This window comes from Pleurodeles waltl, chromosome 10 (assembly GCF_031143425.1).
Source record: "Pleurodeles waltl isolate 20211129_DDA chromosome 10, aPleWal1.hap1.20221129, whole genome shotgun sequence".
NCBI lineage: Eukaryota > Metazoa > Chordata > Amphibia > Caudata > Salamandridae > Pleurodeles > Pleurodeles waltl.
The window spans coordinates 1032532163-1032551508 of NC_090449.1; positions in this window are offsets into that span (position 1 = coordinate 1032532163).

The following is a 19346-nucleotide window of genomic DNA, read 5'->3' on the forward strand; positions in this document are numbered from 1 at the left end:
TGTCAACTCCCATCAGGAGAAAGGGATATGGACAGCCATTGCAAAGAAGGTGCAGACCCTGGGGGTCCACAACCAGTGGAGCACCCACTGTCCCAAGAGGTGGGAGGACCTGAGATGCTAGGCCCAGAAGATCGTGAAGGCCCAGGTGGGGCTGTCCTCCCAATGTGGACTGGGTGCCCGTCAGACCATGACCTCCCTAATGGCCCACATTCTGGCAGTGGCCTACCCGGTGCTTGATGGGCATTTGATGGCAGTACAGCAGCCATAAGGGGGTGAGTACACAGCAAATTCCTGCCTGTCCCATTGCCAGCCGATTGAGTGAGGTACTGAATGTTCCCCCTGACAATGAGGGATGAGACATGTGTCACACAGTAGATGGAAGATTGCCTGTGTTGACATGTGAAGTGTATTAAACTGGTGTGCCTTGCCTTTTGGAACTGGGACCTAGGACAAAATTGGAGGGAGTCCACAAACCACTTGCTCTGCAGGAAGCACAAATGGCTGTGTACAGTGAACATTCATGTATTGTTTGTTGTAATGTGTGTAATTCGTATTCAAGAGATCACAACTCCTACATGTTACAGACTAAAGGTAAGTAGGTTATGGATCACTGTACTGTGCCTTGTGACTGTGTATTTGTCTATATAGAAATCTGCCAACCCAAAGCCACCTATCTTTAGTGTGTGATGCTTGCTGGTGCCTCATTGCAGCCTGTGATGTGTAGATATCCATCATACATGTAGCATAGGTTGTATGGCTAATTGTTTGCAGGTTTTGCAAAGTACTTTCCCTTGGTAAGTGGGGAATATCAATTGACAGGATTATCTGCCATCACTGTTGCCAACATTCCTTGTGCCTACATGTCAGCATGTGCCCCTTTATCTTTATTCTGCCAGCTTTCACATGGTGGTTGGACTGCCATGGTCAAACTGGTGGTGTGCCACATTGTAATGGGTCTGGTGGCAAAACTGGCTCTGCCGGCCTGTTTGTGCTTCCTTGAGGACTGTGCTGCCTGGTGGTGCCAGCAAAGCGCTGGTGAGCTTTTGTTGGTACGACTGCCAAACTAGTAATACAGCAGTCTGACCACCAGACTGTCGCAGTTGGCACGGCGCTGCCGATGTGGCGGTCCGCGGACCACCTAACTTGTAATCAGGCCCTAAGTGTCAATCAGCTTCCTTTCAAGGCTGCCGTCTCAAGGCCCAGACTTATTCTGCTTTTTCACATTGCTACAATTCCCTGCCTCCCTTCTATGCTCCTGCGCCTTCCCTGATCTTACCTTAACCTGGCTCTCTTTTTCTGCTTTCTGCTTACTTCAAGTGACAGCAGCACTACTGTATATTAACAACAAAACACCTGACCCTGCTTGCTGCTAATAACAGCCTCCATTCCCTCCAAGGTTGACTCAAGAGTGGGATATTGGAATGTCTGCATTTGAAGGGTTGGAAAATCCCTTCTGCACATGTGGATGTTGAGCAAGACGTGGCTGCTCCTCTTTTTTCCACAAGAGTCACTGTGCAAAGATGGCAGTGCCTCCCGTATGGGTGTGACTTGTCTTAGAATAAGAACCACCCCAGGCATTCTGGAAGATTTGTGGAAAAGACTGTTTTATTGGTAAGCAAGAAGAGCTCACAAAGCCCCACTCAGTTCAATGCCTACATGACCACACTCACCAGCATCATCAGCGCCCAAAGAATCAACATCATGTTCTATTCTGATGACACATAGCTCACACTTTCCCTCTCTGACAAGATGCCAAACACCCGGACCAGTTTCTCTGCCTGCATGACGAAGTTGCTAGGTGAATGAACAACTGCCTCAACTTCAACACAGACAAGACTGAAGTAATAATTGTCCTGAAAAGACATCTTGCTTTGGAATGCCACCTGGTAGCCTGCTGAGTTTGGACCAACACCTCTCCCCGCAACCCACGCAAGGAATCTCAGGATAATAATTGGCAACCAACTCTTCATGGCTGGCCATGCAAATGTAGTCTCTGTCTCCTGCTGCCACACAAGATGCTAAAGAAAATGTTCAAATAGTTCCCCACCAGAACTTGAAGAACCGTCACCCAAGCCCTCCTCACCAGCAAGCTGGACTATGGCAGCTCACTTTGCCCTGGAATAACACTATGCCATACAAAACCCAGTCGTCAGGCTCACCCTGATGGATTTCAGAGGGGTGAAATCTATTATTCCCACTCCAAACAGCGCAACAGGAGAACTGAATTGTGAAGAGGTTAACTGTACTATCTCTACCGTAGTCTAAGCAAGAGTAGGGAAAATATTTCACTTTAAACCAGTGATACTCAAAGGACAGCCCTGGGGCCCATGCGACCCTCCTGACCTTTACATGCGGCTTAGTGCTCATCAGAAGCACTGGGCTGCTGTTTACTCCGCTCGGCACGAATATTAAAAATATATTAAATAAACTGCAAAGCATTTAATTAAATGTTAATTGAAGTTAAACAAAGTAAGTAACTAGGGTGTCCTGTAGGACCACCTTCATTTTTAAAGACACTGTGCAGCAAACATGTAAAAATATGATAATGCCTCGTCATAATTCAAAAAAGGAGAACCATTGCTTCCTAATACATGAGATTATATCAGTGCACTGTAATGGGAAGTTTTTTTTTTAAATGATAGGTTTCAAATATGAATTTAGAAACATTTGTGCTTCCCCCTGCCCTGACAATAATGCCAATAGTGAAATATGAGGCAATTAAGTCAGCTGTTATGTGCAACCTTTGGGTGGCCTGGGTTACTCTTATTCATGAACAACATTATAGTTTATTAAATTAAACACAGGAGAAAGTTTTATACAGCACGCATCCTGAAGTCATGTATTTCGAGGTCCTCTTAAATGTGATAGTGAAGAAATATGAGAGAGTGAAATAAAACAGTTGTTTAGGATCACACAGTTTGGTGAAGTGGGGAAGCTGGGATTGAGTTGAGGTTTTCTGGTTTCACATTGTGCAATTCAGCAACTAGATTTACATGCTTTGCTTCGCCTACAGCCACCCCCACTCTTCCATCAAACCACCACCCTGTTGCCTTCAATGTAGCCATTAATCTCACTACAAACCAAACCTCGGGGCTCCCTCAGAGAATATTTATGAGTACCCATGCTTTAAATACATTACATATATATTAGTAACCACATGGATTTTGAAAAATATTAACCCCTTCGCTGCCAGGCCTTTTCCCCCTCCTGTGCCGAGCCTTTTTTTGGCTATTTGGGGCAGTTCGCGCTTAGGCCCTCATAACTTTTTGTCCACATAAGCTAGCCAAGCCAAATTTGAGTCCTTTTTTTCCAACATCCTAGGGATTCTAGAGGTACCCAGACTTTGTGGGTTCCCCAGAAGGAGGCTAAGAAATTAGCCAAAATACAGTGAAAATTTCGTTTTGTTTTTAAAAATGGGAAAAAGGGGCTGCAGAAGAAGGCTTGTGTTTTTTTCCCTGAAAACGGCATCAACAAAGGGTTTGCGGTGCTAAAATCACCAGCTTCCCAGCTTTCAGGAACAGGCAGACTTGAATCAGAAAACCCAATTTTTCAACACAATTTTGGCATTTTACTGGGACATGCCCCATTTTTACGATTTTTTGTGCTTTCAGCCTCCTTCCAGTCAGTGACAGAAATGGGCATGAAACCAATGCTGGATCCCAGAAACCGCAACATTTCTGAAAAGTAGATGAACTTCTGAATTCAGCAAGGGATAATTTGTGTAGATCCTACAAGGGTTTCCTACAGAAAATAACAACTGAAAAAGAAAAATATTGAAATTGAGGTGAGAAAAACATCCATTTTTCTCTACGTTTTACTCTGTAACTTTTTCCTGCAATGTCAGATTTTCAAAAGCAATATACCGTTACGTCTGCTGGACTCTTCTGGTTGCGGGGATATATACGGCTTGTAGGTTCATCAAGAACTCTAGGTACCCAGAGCCAATAAATGACCTGCACCCTGCAGTGGGTTTTCATTCTATACCGGGTATACAGCAATTCATTTGCTGAAATATAAAGAGTAAAAAATAGCTATCAAGAAAACCTTTGTATTTCCAAAATGGGCACAAGATAAGGTGTTGAGAAGCAGTGGTTATTTGCACATCTCTGAATTCTGGGGTGCCCATACTAGCATGTGAATTACAGGGCATTTCTCAAACAGACGTCTTTTTTACACAATGTCTTACATTTGGAAGGGAAAAATGTAGAGAAAGACAAGGGGCAAAAACACTTGTTTTGCTAGTCTATGTTTCCCCAAGTCTCCTGATAAAAATGATACCTCACTTGTGTGGGTAGACCTAGCGCCCGCGACAGGATATGCCCCAAAACACAACGTGGACACATCACAGAAAACAGAGCTATTTTTTGCAAAGTGCCTACCTGTAGATTTTGGCCTCTAGCTCAGCCGGCACCTAGGGAAACCTACCAAACCTGTGTATTTCTGAAAACTAGAGACCTAGGGGAATCCAAGATGGGGTGACTTGTGGGGCTTTGACCAGGTTCTGTTACCCAGAATCCTTTGCAAACCTCAAAATGTGGCTAAATAAACACATTTTCCTCACATTTCGGTGACAGAAAGTTCTGGAATCTGAGAAGAGCCACAAATTTCCTTCCACCCAGCGTTCCCCCAAGTCTCCCGATACAAATGATACCTCACTTGTGTGGGTAGGCCTAGCGCCCGGGACAGGAAATGTCCCAAAACACAAAGTGGGCACATCCCATTTTTTGACAGAAAACAGAGCTGTTTTTTGCAAAGTGCCTACCTGTAGATTTTGGCCTCTAGCTCAGCCGGCACCTAGGGAAACCTACCAAACCTGTGCATTTTTGAAAACTAGAGACCTAGGGGAATCCAAGATGGGGTGACTTGTGGGGCTCTGACCAGGTTCTGTTACCCAGAATCCTTTGCAAACCTCAAAATTTGGCTAAAAAAACATATTTTCCTCACATTTCGGTGACCGAAAGTTATGGAATCTGAGAGGAGCCACAAATTTCCTTCCACCCAGCGTTCCCCCAATTCTCCCGATAAAAATGGTACCTCACTTGTGTGGGTAGGCCAAGCGCCCGCGACTGGATATGCCCCCAAACACAACGTGGACACATCACAGAAAACAGATCTGTTTTTTGTAAAGTGTCTACCTGTAGATTTTGGCCTCTAGCTCAGCCGGCACCTAGGGAAACCTACCAAACCTGTGCATTTTTGAAAACTAGAGACCTAGGGGAATCCAAGATGGGGTGACTTGTGGGTCTCTGACCAGGTTCTGTTACCCAGAATCATTGCCAAACCTAAATATTTGGCTAAAAAAACACATTTTCCTCACATTTCGGTGACAGAAAGTTCTGGAATCTGAGAGGAGCCACAAATTTCCGTCCACTCAGCGTTCCCCCAATCTCCCGATAAAAATGATACCTCACTTGTGTGGGTAGGCCTAGCGGCCGCGACAGGTGACACCCCAAAACACAACGTGGACACATCCCATTTTTTGAAAGAAAACAGAGCTGTTTTTTGCAAAGTGGCTACCTGTAGATTTTAGCCTCTAGCTCAGCCGGCACCTAGGGAAACCTACCCAACCTGTGCATTTTTGAAAACTAGAGACCTAGGGGAATCCAAGATGGGGTGACTTGTGGGGCTCTGGCTAGGTTCTGTTACCCAGAATCCTTTGCAAACCTCAAATGTTGGCTAAAAAAACACATTTTCCTCACATTTCGGTGACAGAAAGTTCTGGAATCTGAGAGGAGCCACAAATTTCCCTCCACCCAGCGTTTCCCCAAGTCTCCCGATAAAAATGATACCTCACTTGTGTGGGTAGGCCTAGCGCCCGCGACAGGAAATGGCCCAAAACACAACGTGGACACATCACATTTTTTCATAGAAAACAGTGCCTACCTGTGGATTTTGGCCTCTTGCTCAGCCGGCACCTGGGGAAACCTAGCAAACCAGCACATTTTTGAAAACTAGAAACCCAGGGGAATCCAAGATGGGGTGAATTATTTGCCTCTGACCAGGTTTTGTTACCGAGAATCCTTTGCAAACCTCAAAATTTGGCTAAAAAAACACGTTTTCCTCACATTTCGGTGACAGAAAGTTCCGGAATCTGAGAGGAGCCACAAATTATCTTCCACCTAGCGTTCCCCCAAGTCTCCCGATAAAAATGATACCTCACTTGTGTGGGTAGGCCTAGCGCCCGCGCCAACGGAAATGGCCCAAAACACAACGTGGACACATCACATTTTTTCATAGAAAACAGTGCCTACCTGTGGATTTTGGCCTCTAGCTCAGCCGGCCCCAGGGGGGGCAGAAATGGCCTAAAATAAATTTGTCCCCCATCCCCCCTAACCCCCCTGCCCCCCCGGGAGCGAGCCTTGCCTATGGGGTCGCTCCCCCTGCGTGACATTGGCGCCAAAAAAAAAATCCCCGGTGCCTAGTGGTGGAGGCTTTTCAGGGGTCACTGGTCCTGCAGAATGCATCGCTTTTTGGTTGCAGGGGCTTTGAAGCGGAAGAGAGGCCGGTAGGGCTGGGGCCAAGTCAGTTGTAATCTCCTTTTCTTCTCTGCTGGGTTTTCAGCTCAGCAGTCCTTCTTCTTCTTGTGAGGTCATCAGGAATCTGATGAGCTGGGTTCAGGGTCACCCCTAAATACTAAATTTAGGGGTGTGTTAGGGTTAGAGGGCAGTATCCAATGGCTACTGTCCCTGAGGGTGGCTACACCCTCCTTGTGCCCACTCCTTCTAGGGAGGGGAGCAGTTCCCTATCCCTATTGGTCTTAATCCTCCAAAGGAAGACAGAGGATTTCTCAAGGAGGGGGTGTAGGAGGCTGGCCTGGCTTGTAGTGGGTATCAGAGGTACTTACACCTTGTGCCAGGTCCAGTTATCCCTTTTTAGTGTAGAAGAGTTGTTTCTAGCAGCTTAGACTGATAGAAGGTAGCTATGGCAAAGCAGCTTAGGCTGAACTAGGAGACATGTAAAGCTCCTACTATACCACTGGTGTCATATGCACAAAATCATAAGAAAACACAATACACAGACGTACTAAAAATAAAGGTACTTTATTTTTATGACAATATGCCAAAAGTATCTCAGTGAGTACCCTCAGTATGAGGATAGCAAATATACACAAGATATATGTACACAATACCAAAATATGCAGTAATAGTATTAGAAAACAGTGCAAACAATGTATAGTTACAATAGGATGCAAAGGAGACACATAGGGATAGGGGCAACACAAACCATATACTCCAAAAGTGGAATGCGAACCACGAATGGACCCCAAACCTATGTGACCTCGTAGAGGGTCGCTGGGACTATTAGAAAATAGTAAGGGTTAGAAAAATAGCCCACCCCAAGACCCTGAAAAGTGAGTGCAAAGTGCACTAAAGTTTCCCAAAGGACATAGAAGTCGTGATAGGGGAATTCTGCAGGAAAGACACAAATCAGCAATGCAACAACAATGGATTTCCAGTCGAGGGTACCTGTGGAACAAGGGGACCAAGTCCAAAAGTCACAAGCAAGTCGGAGATGGGCAGATGCCCAGGAAATGCCAGCTGTGGGTGCAAAGAAGCTGCTACTGGACAGTAGAAGCTGGAGATTCTGCAGGAACGACAAGGGCTAGGAACTTCCCCTTTGGAGGACGGATCCCTCACGCCGTGGAGAGTTGTGCTGAAGTGTTTTCCTGAAGAAAGACCACCAACAAGCCTTGCTAGCTGCAAATCGTGCGCTTAGGGTTTTTGGGTGCTGCTGTGGCCCAGGAGGGACCAGGATGTCGCCAATTGCGTCTGGGGACAGAGGGGGCGTCGAGCAAGACAAGGAGCCCTCTTAGCAGCAGGCAGCACCCGCAGAAGTGCCAGAAACAGGCACTACGAGGATGCGTGAAACAGTGCTCACCCGAAGTCGCACAAAGGAGTCCCACGTCGCCGGAGGACAACGTAGGAGGTTGTGCAATGCAGGTTAGAGTGCCGTGGACCCAGGCTGGACTGTGCACAAAGGATTTCCGCCGGAAGTGCACGGAGGCCGGAGTAGCTGCAAAAGTCGCGGTTCCCAGCAATGCAGGCTGGCGTGGGGAGGCAAGGACTTACCTCCACCAAACTTGGACTGAAGAGTCACTGGACTGTGAGAGTCACTTGGACAGAGTTGCTGGATTCAAGGGACCTCGCTCATCGTGCTGAGAGGAGACCCAAGGTACCGGTGATGCAGTTCTTTGGTGCCTGCGGTTGCAGGGGGACGATTCCGTCGACCCACTGGAGATTTCTTCGGAGCTTCTAGTGCATACAGGAGGCAGACTACCCCCACAGCATGCACCACCAGGAAAACAGTCGAGAAGGCGGCAGGATCAGCGTTACAGAGTCGCAGTAGTCATCTTCACTACTTTGTTGCAGTTTTGCAGGCTTCCAGCGCGGTCAGCAGTCGATTCCTTGGCAGAAGGTGAAGAGAGAGATGCAGAGGAACTCGGATGAGCTCTTGCATTCGTTATCTAAGGAATCCCAAGAGACAGAGACCCTAAATAGCCAGAAAAGAGGGTTTGGCTACCTAGGAGAGAGGATAGGCTAGCAACACCTGAAGGAGCCTATCAGAAGGAGTCTCTGACGTCACCTGATGGCACTGGCCACTCAGAGCAGTCCAGTGTTCCAGCAGCACCTCTGTTTCCAAGATGGCAGAGGTCTGGAGCACACTGGAGGAGCTCTGGGCACCTCCCAGGGGAGGTACAGGTCAGGGGAGTGGTCGCTCCCCTTCCCTTTGTCCAGTTTCGCGCCAGAGCAGGGCTAAGGGGTCCCTGAACCGGTGTAGACTGGCTTATGCAGAAATGGGCACCATGTGTGCCCATGAAAGCATTTCCAGAGGCTGGGGGAGGCAACTCCTCCCCTGCCTTCACATCATTTTCCAAAGGGAGAGGGTGTAACACCCTCTCTCAGAGGAAGTCCTTTGTTCTGCCATCCTTGGCCAGGCCTGGCTGGACCCCAGGAGGGCAGAAGCCTGTCTGAGGGGTTGGCAGCAGCAGCAGCTGCAGTGAAACCCCGGGAAAGGCAGTTTGGCAGTACCAGGGTCTGTGCTACAGACCACTGGGATCATGGGATTGTGCCAATTATGCCAGGATGGTATAGAGGGGGCAATTCCATGATCATAGACATGTTACATGGCCATATTCGGAGTTACCATTGTGAAGCTACATATAGGTAGTGACCTATATGTAGTGCACGCGTGTAATGGTGTCCCCGCACTCACAAAGTCCGGGGAATTGGCCCTGAACAATGTGGGGGCACCTTGGCTAGTGCCAGGGTGCCCACACACTAAGTAACTTAGCACCCAACCTTTACCAGGTAAAGGTTAGACATATAGGTGACTTATAAGTTACTTAAGTGCAGTGTAAAATGGCTGTGAAATAACGTGGACGTTATTTCACTCAGGCTGCAGTGGCAGGCCTGTGTAAGAATTGTCAGAGCTCCCTATGGGTGGCAAAATAAATGCTGCAGCCCATAGGGATCTCCTGGAACCCCAATACCCTGGGTACCTCAGTACCATATACTAGGGAATTCTAAGGGTGTTCCAGTAAGCCAATGTAAATTGGTAAAATTGGTCACTAGCCTGTTAGTGACAATTTGAAAGAAATGAGAGAGCATAACCACTGAGGTTCTGGTTAGCAGAGCCTCAGTGAGACAGTTAGTCATAACACAGGTAACACATTCAGGCACACTTATGAGCACTGGGGCCCTAGCTGGCAGGGTCCCAGTGACACATACAACTAAAACAACATATATACAGTGAAAAATGGGGGTAACATGCCAGGCAAGATGGTACTTTCCTACACACACCCCCCCCCCCAAACGAAGGACAATAAGACTAGCCATGACCTGATGAGTCTTCATTGTCTAAGTGGAAATATCTGGAGAGTCCATCTGCATTGGAGTGGCTACTCCCAGGTCTATGTTCCACTGTATAGTCCATTCCCTGTAGGGATATGGACCACCTCAGCAATTTAGGATTTTCACCTTTCATTTGTTTTAGCCAAAGTAGAGGTTTGTGGTCTGTCTGAACAATGAAGTGAGTGCCAAACAGGTATGGCCTCAACTTCTTCAGTGCCCAGACCACAGCAAAGGCCTCCCTCTCAATGGCAGACCAACGCTTTTCTCTAGGGGTCAACCTTCTACTAATAAAAGCAACAGGTTGATCCTGGCCCTCAGAATTAAGTTGTGATAGGACTGCCCCTACTCCTAATTCAGATGCATCAGTTTGGACATATAATTTTTTAGAGTAACAAGGGCTTTTCAGGACAGGTGCAGAACACATGGCCTGCTTCAGCTTCTCAAAAGCTTTCTGACAGTTTGCTGTCCATAATACCTTTTTAGGCATTTTCTTGGATGTGAGGTCATTAAGAGGGGCTGCAATGGAGCCATAGTTCTTAATGAACCTCCTGTAATACCCAGTGAGGCCTAGGAAGGCTCTCACCTGAGTCTGAGTAGTAGGGGGAACCCAATCTATAATAGTTTGGATTTTCCCCTGAAGTGGTGCAATCTGTTCCCCACCAACAAGGTGTCCCAGATAAACCACCTTCCCCTGCCCTATCTGGCACTTTGAAGCCTTGATAGTGAGGCCTGCCTTTTGCAGGGCCTCTAAAACTTTCCATAGGTGGACCAGGTGATCATCCCAACTGGAGCTAAAGACAGCTATATCGTCCAGATATGCTGCACTAAAAGCTTCCAGCCCTTGCAGGACTGTGTTCACCAACCTCTGAAAAGTGGCAGGTGCATTTTTCAATCCAAAAGGCATTACTGTGAATTGGTAATGCCCTCCAATGGTTGAAAATGCAGTTTTAGGTTTAGCATCTTCTGATAGTTTGATCTGCCAATACCCTGCAGTCAAATCAAAAGTGCTTAGATACTTGGCAGATGCCAGTGTATCTATGAGCTCATCTGCCCTGGGTATAGTGTGAGCATCAGTTTTGGTTACCTGGTTGAGACCTCTGTAGTCAACACAAAACCGCATTTCTTTCTTTCCATCCTTGGAATGAGGTTTTGGTACAAGTACCACAGGAGAAGCCCATGGACTTTCAGAGTGCTCAACCACTCCCAGTTCTAACATTTTCTGCACCTCTTGCTTTATGCAGTCCCTGACATGGTCAGGCTGCCTATAGATTTTACTTTTGACAGGCAAGCTGTCTCCAGTATCTATAGTGTGCTCACACCAAGAAGTGGTACCTGGCACAGTAGAGAAGAGTTCAGAAAACTGACCCAGGAGATTTATTCAATGGTCTTTCTGCTCAGCAGTAAGACAATCAGCCAAAACTACACCTTCCACTAGAGCATCTTGTTCTGTGGAAGAGAAGAGATCAGGTAGAGGATCACTGTCTTCTTCCTGTCCCTCATCAGTTGCCATGAGCAGGGTGAGATCAGCCCTGTCATAGTAGGGTTTAAGGCGATTGACATGGAGCACCCTAAGGGGACTCCTGGCAGTGCCTAAGTCAACTAAGTAGGTGACTTCACTCTTTTTCTCAACAATTGTGTGGGGTCCACTCCATTTATCTTGGAGTGCTCTTGGGGCCACAGGCTCCAAGACCCACACTTTCTGCCCTGGTTTGTACTGAACCAAAACAGCCTTCTGGTCATGCCATTGCTTTTGGAGCTCTTGGCTGGCCTGAAGGTTTTTACTGGCCTTTTTCATGTACTCAGCCATCCTTGATCTGAGGCCAAGTACATAATCCACAATATCTTGTTTTGGAGCTTTTAAAGGTTGTTCCCAACCCTCCTTGACAAGTGTTAGTGGACCCCTAACAGGGTGTCCAAAGAGGAGTTCAAAGGGGCTGAAGCCCACTCCTTTTTGGGGTACCTCCCTGTAGGCAAAAAGGAGGCATGGTAACAGGATGTCCCATCTCCTGCAGAGTTTTTCAGGGAGACCCATAATCATGCCTTTGAGAGTTTTGTTAAATCTCTCCACCAGTCCATTTGTTTGTGGATGATAGGGTGTGGTGAACTTGTAAGTCACACCACACTCCTTCCACATGGCCTTTAAGTAAGCAGACATGAAATTGCTTCCCCTGTCTGATACCACCTCTTTTGGGAAGCCCACCCTGGAAAATATTCCCAGGAGGGCCTTTGCCACTGCAGGAGCTGTAGTGGTCCTTAGAGGAATTGCTTCAGGGTATCTTGTGGCATGGTCCACTACCACCAAGATAAACCTATTGCCTGAAGCAGTAGGAGGGTCAAGGTGGCTAACTATGTCAACCCCTACCCTTTCAAAGGGAACCCCAACCACAGGCAGTGGAATAAGGGGTGCCTTTGGGGTGCCACCTGTCTTGCCACTGGCTTGACAGGTTTCACAGGACTTACAAAACTCTTTTGTGTCCTCAGACATTCTAGGCCAATGAAACAAGGGAACAAGTCTGTCCCAAGTTTTCATTTGTCCCAGATGTCCAGCTAGGGGAATGTCGTGGGCTAGAGTTAGGAGGAACTTTCTGTACTCCTGAGGAATCGCTAACCTCCTGGCAGTTCCAGGTTTAGGATCCCTTGCTTCAGTGTACAAGAGGTTGTCCTCCCAGTAAACTCTGTGAGAGTCACTGACATCCCCATTAGCTTGTTTGACAGCTTGCTGTCTTAGACCCTCTAGTGTGGGACAGGTCTGCTGTGCCACACTCAGCTCCTCCCTGGCAGGCCCCCCTTCACCCAAAAGCTCAGCAGTGTCTGCTTCCAGCTCCTCTGGTGTAGGTTCTGCACAGGGTGGAAATTCTTCTTCCTCAGAAGTAGAATCCACTGTAGAGGGAGGGATAGTAGGTAGTGCTTTACTTCTACTAGCCCTAACTTTAGGGAGTACTTGGTCCATTGTTCCAGGATCCAAGTCACCCTGTCCTTTTTGCTTTTTGGCCTGAGCCCTGGTTAAAGCAAAAATATGCCCTGGGATGCCCAGCATTGCTGCATGGGCCTCCAACTCCACATCTGACCAAGCTGGTGTCTCCAAATCATTTCCTAGTAGACAGTCTACAGGTAAATCTGTGGCTACCACAACTTTCTTTGGACCAGTAACCCCCCCCCAGTTGAGATTTACAACAGCCATGGGGTGGCTAAGTGTGTTGTTGTGAGCATCGGCTACTTGGTACTGGTGACCAAGTAGGTGTTGTTCAGGGTGGACCAGTTTCTCTATCACCATTGTGACACTGGCACCTGTGTCCCTGTAGGCCTGAATCTCAAGACCATTTATTAGGGGTAGTTGCTTGTACTTATCCATATTAAGGGGACAAGCAACTAAGGTGGCTAAATCAATAGCCCTCTCAGAGACTAACACAGCCTCTGTGGCCTCCCTAACAAGGCCAACCCCAACTAAGTTACCAATAGTGAGCCCAGCTACTCCCTTGGATTGGCTATTAGTAGGTTTGCTCCCACCACCACTGCTATTAGTAGGGACACTAGGTGTAGCAGTAGGGGTTGTAGTGGTAGGAGGCTTGGTGCTTTTCTTTGGACAACTGGGATCTGTTGTCCAATGGCCTTTTATTTTACATAAATAGCACCATGGTTTCTTTTCTTTGTTTTGATTAGAAGAGGATTTGGGCCCACCACCCCCACCAGAGTGTTTTTGTGGGCCTGATGAAGACTCATTTTTAGATTTGTCCCCACCCTTGTCAGAAGACTTACCATCCTTCTTCTTGTTGCCATCTTTGTCACCACCTGTATGAACTTTTCTGTTCACCCTTGTTCTGACCCATTTGTCTGCCTTCTTTCCCAATTCTTGGGGAGAGGTCAGATCAGAGTCCACCAGGTACTGGTGCAACAAATCAGACACACAATTATTAAGAATATGCTCTCTCAGGATCAAGTTATACAGGCTGTCATAATCAGTAACTTTACAGCCATGTAACCACCCCTCCAAGGCCTTCACTGAATGGTCAATGAAATCAACCCAGTCTTGTGAAGACTCCTTTTTGGTCTCTTTATCCTGTATTGTTCAGTGGTTAATCCATAACCATCCAGGAGTGCATTCTTAAGAACTGTAAAATTATTGGCATCACTTTCTTTCACAGTAAGGAGCCTATCCCTACCCTTTCCACTAAATGATAGCCATAGGATAGCAGTCCACTGCCTTTGAGGGACATCCTGTACAACACAGGCCCTCTCAAGTGCAGCAAACCACTTGTTAATGTCATCCCCCTCCTTATAAGGGGGAACTATCTTGTGCAGATTCCTGGAATCATGCTCTTTTGCAGGATGACTATGGGGAATACTGCTGCTGCCACCATGGGTTTCAAAACCCAACTTCTGTCTTTCCTTCTCTAGTTCTAAGAACTGTCTATCCAAATCCAGCTGTTGCTTCTTAAGCTTCAGTCTGGTTTGTTCCACTCTCAACTTATTGAGTTCCCTTTCTAACATTCTGTCATCAGGGTTGGTGGGAGGGACATGTCTTGAAACAGAGGTATGATGAGAATTGACAGAAGGAGACCTGTCCCTTACAGAAGGCACCCTAACAGCTTGGTTAACAGAAACATCACTTCTACTGTGGTGAGAATGAATGCTCTTGCTGTGATGTGAGACAACACTATCTGTATGGTGTGACTCAACCTCAGTACCAACTATGCTAGGCTGTCTAGTATTGGGCAGGCTAGGAAGTTTCTTTCCTGAATCTTTTCCTAGGGGAGTCCCTGGATCAGATTGGGAACCATTAGCTACTTTTTCAACAGATGGGGCCCTTTTGGCCTTATCTTGTTCTCTAAGCATGTTAAGCAATAATTCCAAAGAAGGATTCTTCCCTACACTCAAACCTCTTTCTACACAGAGACTCCTTGCTCCTTTCCAGTTAAGGTGGTCATATGCAAGTTTGGACAGATCAACATTTTGGCCTGTGCCAGACATTTTTAGAAAGGGAGTTTAAGTGATAGAAAAAGAGAAAAAAGTTTTCAGAACTTTTAGAAAGACAGAAAAAAAACTTTTTAAACTTTTAAGAACTTTTTAGAAAGTTTAGAGGTACTTTTCAGCACTTTAGAAAAGAGGTGAGAAAAGAAATGCAAAACTTTTTGGTTAGGTGTACATACACTGAACTTGTTTTGTATATTTTTCTCTTATGAAAAGTACAATGACAAAAGTGGTAAGTAGTCTCAAAGCACTTATCCCACCGCTGCACAACCAATGTAGGAGGCTGGACTGGCTTGTAGTGAGTACCAAGGGGTACTTACACCTTGCACCAGGCCCAGTTATCCCTTATTAGTGTATAGGGTGTCTAGCAGCATAGGCTGATAGATAATGGTAGCTTAGGAGAGCAGCTTAGGCTGAACTAGGAGACGAGTGAAGCTCCTACAGTACCACTAGTGTCATATGCACAATATCATAAGAAAACACAATACACAGATATACTAAAAATAAAGGTACTTTATTTTTATGACAATATGCCAAAAGTATCTCAGTGAGTATCCTCAGTATGAGGATAGCAAATATACACAAGATATATGTACACAATACCAAAATATGCAGTAATAGTATTAGAAAACAGTGCAAACAATGTATAGTTACAATAGGATACAATGGAGACACATAGGGATAGGGGCAACACAAACCATATACTCCAAAAGTGGAATGCGAACCACGAATGGACCCCAAACCTATGTGACCTCGTAGAGGGTCGCTGGGACTATTAGAAAATAGTAAGGGTTAGAAAAATAGCCCACCCCAAGACCCTGAAAAGTGAGTGCAAAGTGCACTAAAGTTCCCCAAAGGACATAGAAGTCGTGATAGGGGAATTCTGCAGGAAAGACACAAATCAGCAATGCAACAACGATGGATTTCCAGTCGAGGGTACCTGTGGAAAGACCGCCAACAAGCCTTGCTAGCTGCAAATCGTGCAGTTAGGGTGTTTGGGTGCTGCTGTGGCCCAGGAGGGACCAGGATGTCGCCAATTGCGTCTGGGGACAGAGGGGGCATCGAGCAAGACAAGGAGCCCTCTTAGCAGCAGGCAGCACCCGCAGAAGTGCCAGAAACAGGCACTACGAGGATGCGTGAAAAGGTGCTCACCCGAAGTCGCACAAAGGAGTCCCACGTCGCCGGAGGACAACTTAGGAGGTCGTGCAATGCAGGTTAGAGTGCCGTGGACCCAGGCTGGACTGAGACAAAGGATTTCCACCGGAAGTGCCCGGAGGCCGGAGTAGCTGCAAAAGTCGCGGTTCCCAGCAATGCAGTCTGGCGTGGGGAGGCAAGGACTTACCTCCACCAAACTTGGACTGAAGAGTCACTGGACTGTGGGAGTCACTTGGACAGAGTTGCTGGATTCAAGGGCCTCGCTCGTCGTGCTGAGAGGAGACCCAAGGTACCGGTGATGCAGTTCTTTGGTGCCTGCAGTTGCAGGGGGACGATTTCGTCGACCCACGGGAGATTTCTTCGGAGCTTCTAGTGCAGAGAGGAGGCAGACTACCCCCACAGCATGCACCACCAGGAAAACAGTCGAGAAGGCGGCAGGATCAGCGTTACAGAGTCGCAGTAGTTGTCTTCGCTACTTTGTTGCAGTTTTGAAGGCTTCCAGCGCGGTCAGCAGTCGATTCGTTGGCAGAAGGTGAAGAGAGAGATGCAGAGGAACTCGGATGAGCTCTTGCATTCGTTATCTAAGGAATCCCAAGAGACAGAGACCCTAAATAGCCAGAAAAGAGGGTTTGGCTACCTAGGAGAGAGGATAGGCTAGCAACACCTGAAGGAGCCTATCAGAAGGAGTCTCTGACGTCACCTGATGGCACTGGCCACTCAGAGCAGTCCAGTGTGCCAGCAGCACCTCTGTTTCCAAGATGGCAGAGGTCTGGAGCACACTGGAGGAGCTCTGGGCACCTCCCAGGGGAGGTACAGGTCAGGGGAGTGGTCACTCCCCTTCCCTTTGTCCAGTTCCGCACCAGAGCAGGGCTAAGGGGTCCGTGAACCGGTGTAGACTGGCTTATGCAGAAATGGGCACCATGTGTGCCCATGAAAGCATTTCCAGAGGCTGGGGGAGGCAACTCCTCCCCTGCCTTCACACCATTTTCCAAAGGGAGAGGGTGTAACACCCTCTCTCAGAGGAAGTCCTTTGTTCTGCCATCCTGGGCCAGGCCTGGCTGGACCCCAGGAGGGCAGAAGCCTGTCTGAGGGGTTGGCAGCAGCAGCAGCTGCAGTGAAACCCCGGGAAAGGCAGTTTGGCAGTACCAGGGTCTGTGCTACAGACCACTGGGATCATGGGATTGTGCCAACTATGCCAGGATGGTATAGAGGGGGCAATTCCATGATCATAGACATGTTATATGGCCATATTCGGAGTTACCATTGTGAAGCTACATATAGGTAGTGACCTATATGTAGTGCACGCGTGTAATGGTGTCCCCGCACTCACAAAGTCCGGGGAATTGGCCCTGAACAATGTGGGGGCACCTTGGCTAGTGCCAGGGTGCCCACACACTAAGTAACTTAGCACTCAACCTTTACCAGGTAAAGGTTAGATATATAGGTGACTTATAAGTTACTTAAGTGCAGTGTAAAATGGCTGTGAAATAACGTGGACGTTATTTCACTCAGGCTGTAGTGGCAGGCCTGTGTAAGAATTGTCAGAGCTCCCTATGGGTGGCAAAATAAATGCTGCAGCCCATAGGGATCTCCTGGAACCCCAATACCCTGGGTACCTCAGTACCATATACTAGGGAATTGTAAGGGTGTTCCAGTAAGCCAATGTAAATTGGTAAAATTGGTCACTAGCCTGTTAGTGACAATTTGAAAGAAATGAGAGAGCATAACCACTGAGGTTCTGGTTAGCAGAGCCTCAGTGAGACAGTTAGTCATAACACAGGTAACACATTCAGGCACACTTATGAGCAATGGGGCCCTGGCTGGCAGGCTCCCAGTGACACATACAACTAAAACAACATATATACAGTGAAAAATGGGGGTAACATGCCAGGCAAGATGGTACTTTCCTACAGGTATCAAGAAAACATTTGTATTTCCAAAATGGCCACAAGATAAGGTGTTGAGAAGCAGTGGTTATTTGCACATCTCTGAATTCCGGGGTGCCCATACCAGCATGTGAATTACAGGGCATTTCTCAAATAGACGTCTTTTTTACACACTCTCTTATATTTGGAAAGAAAAAATGTAGAGAAAGACAAGGGGCAATAACACTTGTTTTGCTATTCTGTGTTTCCCAAAGTCTCCTGATAAAAATGGTACCTCACTTGTGTGGGTAGGCCTAGCGCCCACGAAAGGAAATGGCTCAAAACACAACGTGGACACATCAAATGTTTTCCCAGAAAACAGGTGTTTTTTGCAAAGTGCCTACCTGTGGATTTTGGCCTCTAGATCAGCCGGCACCTGGGAAACCTAGCAAACCTAGCATTTTTAAAAACTAGACACCTAGGGGAATCCAAGATGGGGTGATTTGTGGGGCTCTGACCAGGTTCTGTTACCCAGAATCCTTTGCAAACCTCAAAATTTGACCAAAAAAACACTTTTTCCTCTCATTTCGGTGACAGAAAGTTCTGGAATCTGAGAGGAGCCACAAATTTCCTTCCACCGAGTGTCCCCCCAAGTCTCCCGATACAAAATGGTAGCTCACTGGTGTGGGTAGGCCTAGCTCCCACAAAAGGAAATGGCCCAAAACACCCTAATAGGTCGCTCCCCATCTCTAAAAAACACAAACAAACAAAAAAAAAACACACACAAAAAAATTTGCCCAACGCCCCCTCCACCCCCGGGGGAGCGACCTTGCCTATGGGAGTCGCTCCCCTTGCTTGATGTTGGCACAAAAAAAAATGATCCCCGGTACCTAGTGGTTTCTGCCTCCCTTGGGGGTAGATTGGCCTAAATACAATTTGCCCCTCCAGGGGAGTGACCCTTGCCTAAGGGGTCGCTCCCCATATGTAAAACAACAACAACAACAAAATCCCTGGTGCCTAGTGGTTTCTGCCCCCCTTGGGGGCAGATCGGCCTAATTAAAATAGGCTGATCTGCCCCCCAGGGGGGCAGAAATGGCCTAAAATAAATTTGTCCTCCCCTTGCGTGAAATTCACGAAAAGAAAAAAAACTCCCTGGTGTCTAGTGGTTTCTGTCCCCCGTAGGGGCAGATTAGCCTCATAAAAATAGGACAATCTGCCCCCAAGGGGGTCAGAAAAGACCTAAATATAATTTGCCCCCTAGGGGGGCGACCCTTGCTCCCCACCTCAAAAATACAAAAATACAAAAAATGATCCCTGGTTCCTAGAGGTTTCTGCCCCCCCCTGGGGCAAGATAGGCCTAATTATAGGCCGATCTGCCCCCAGGGGTGGCAGAAAAGACCTTTAAAAAAAAAAGACCTTTAAAAAAAATACCCCCCCTTGCCCAAGGGGTCGCTCCTCATGCCAATTTCATAAAAAAAAAAAAACCCTGGTGTCTAGTGGGCGTTTT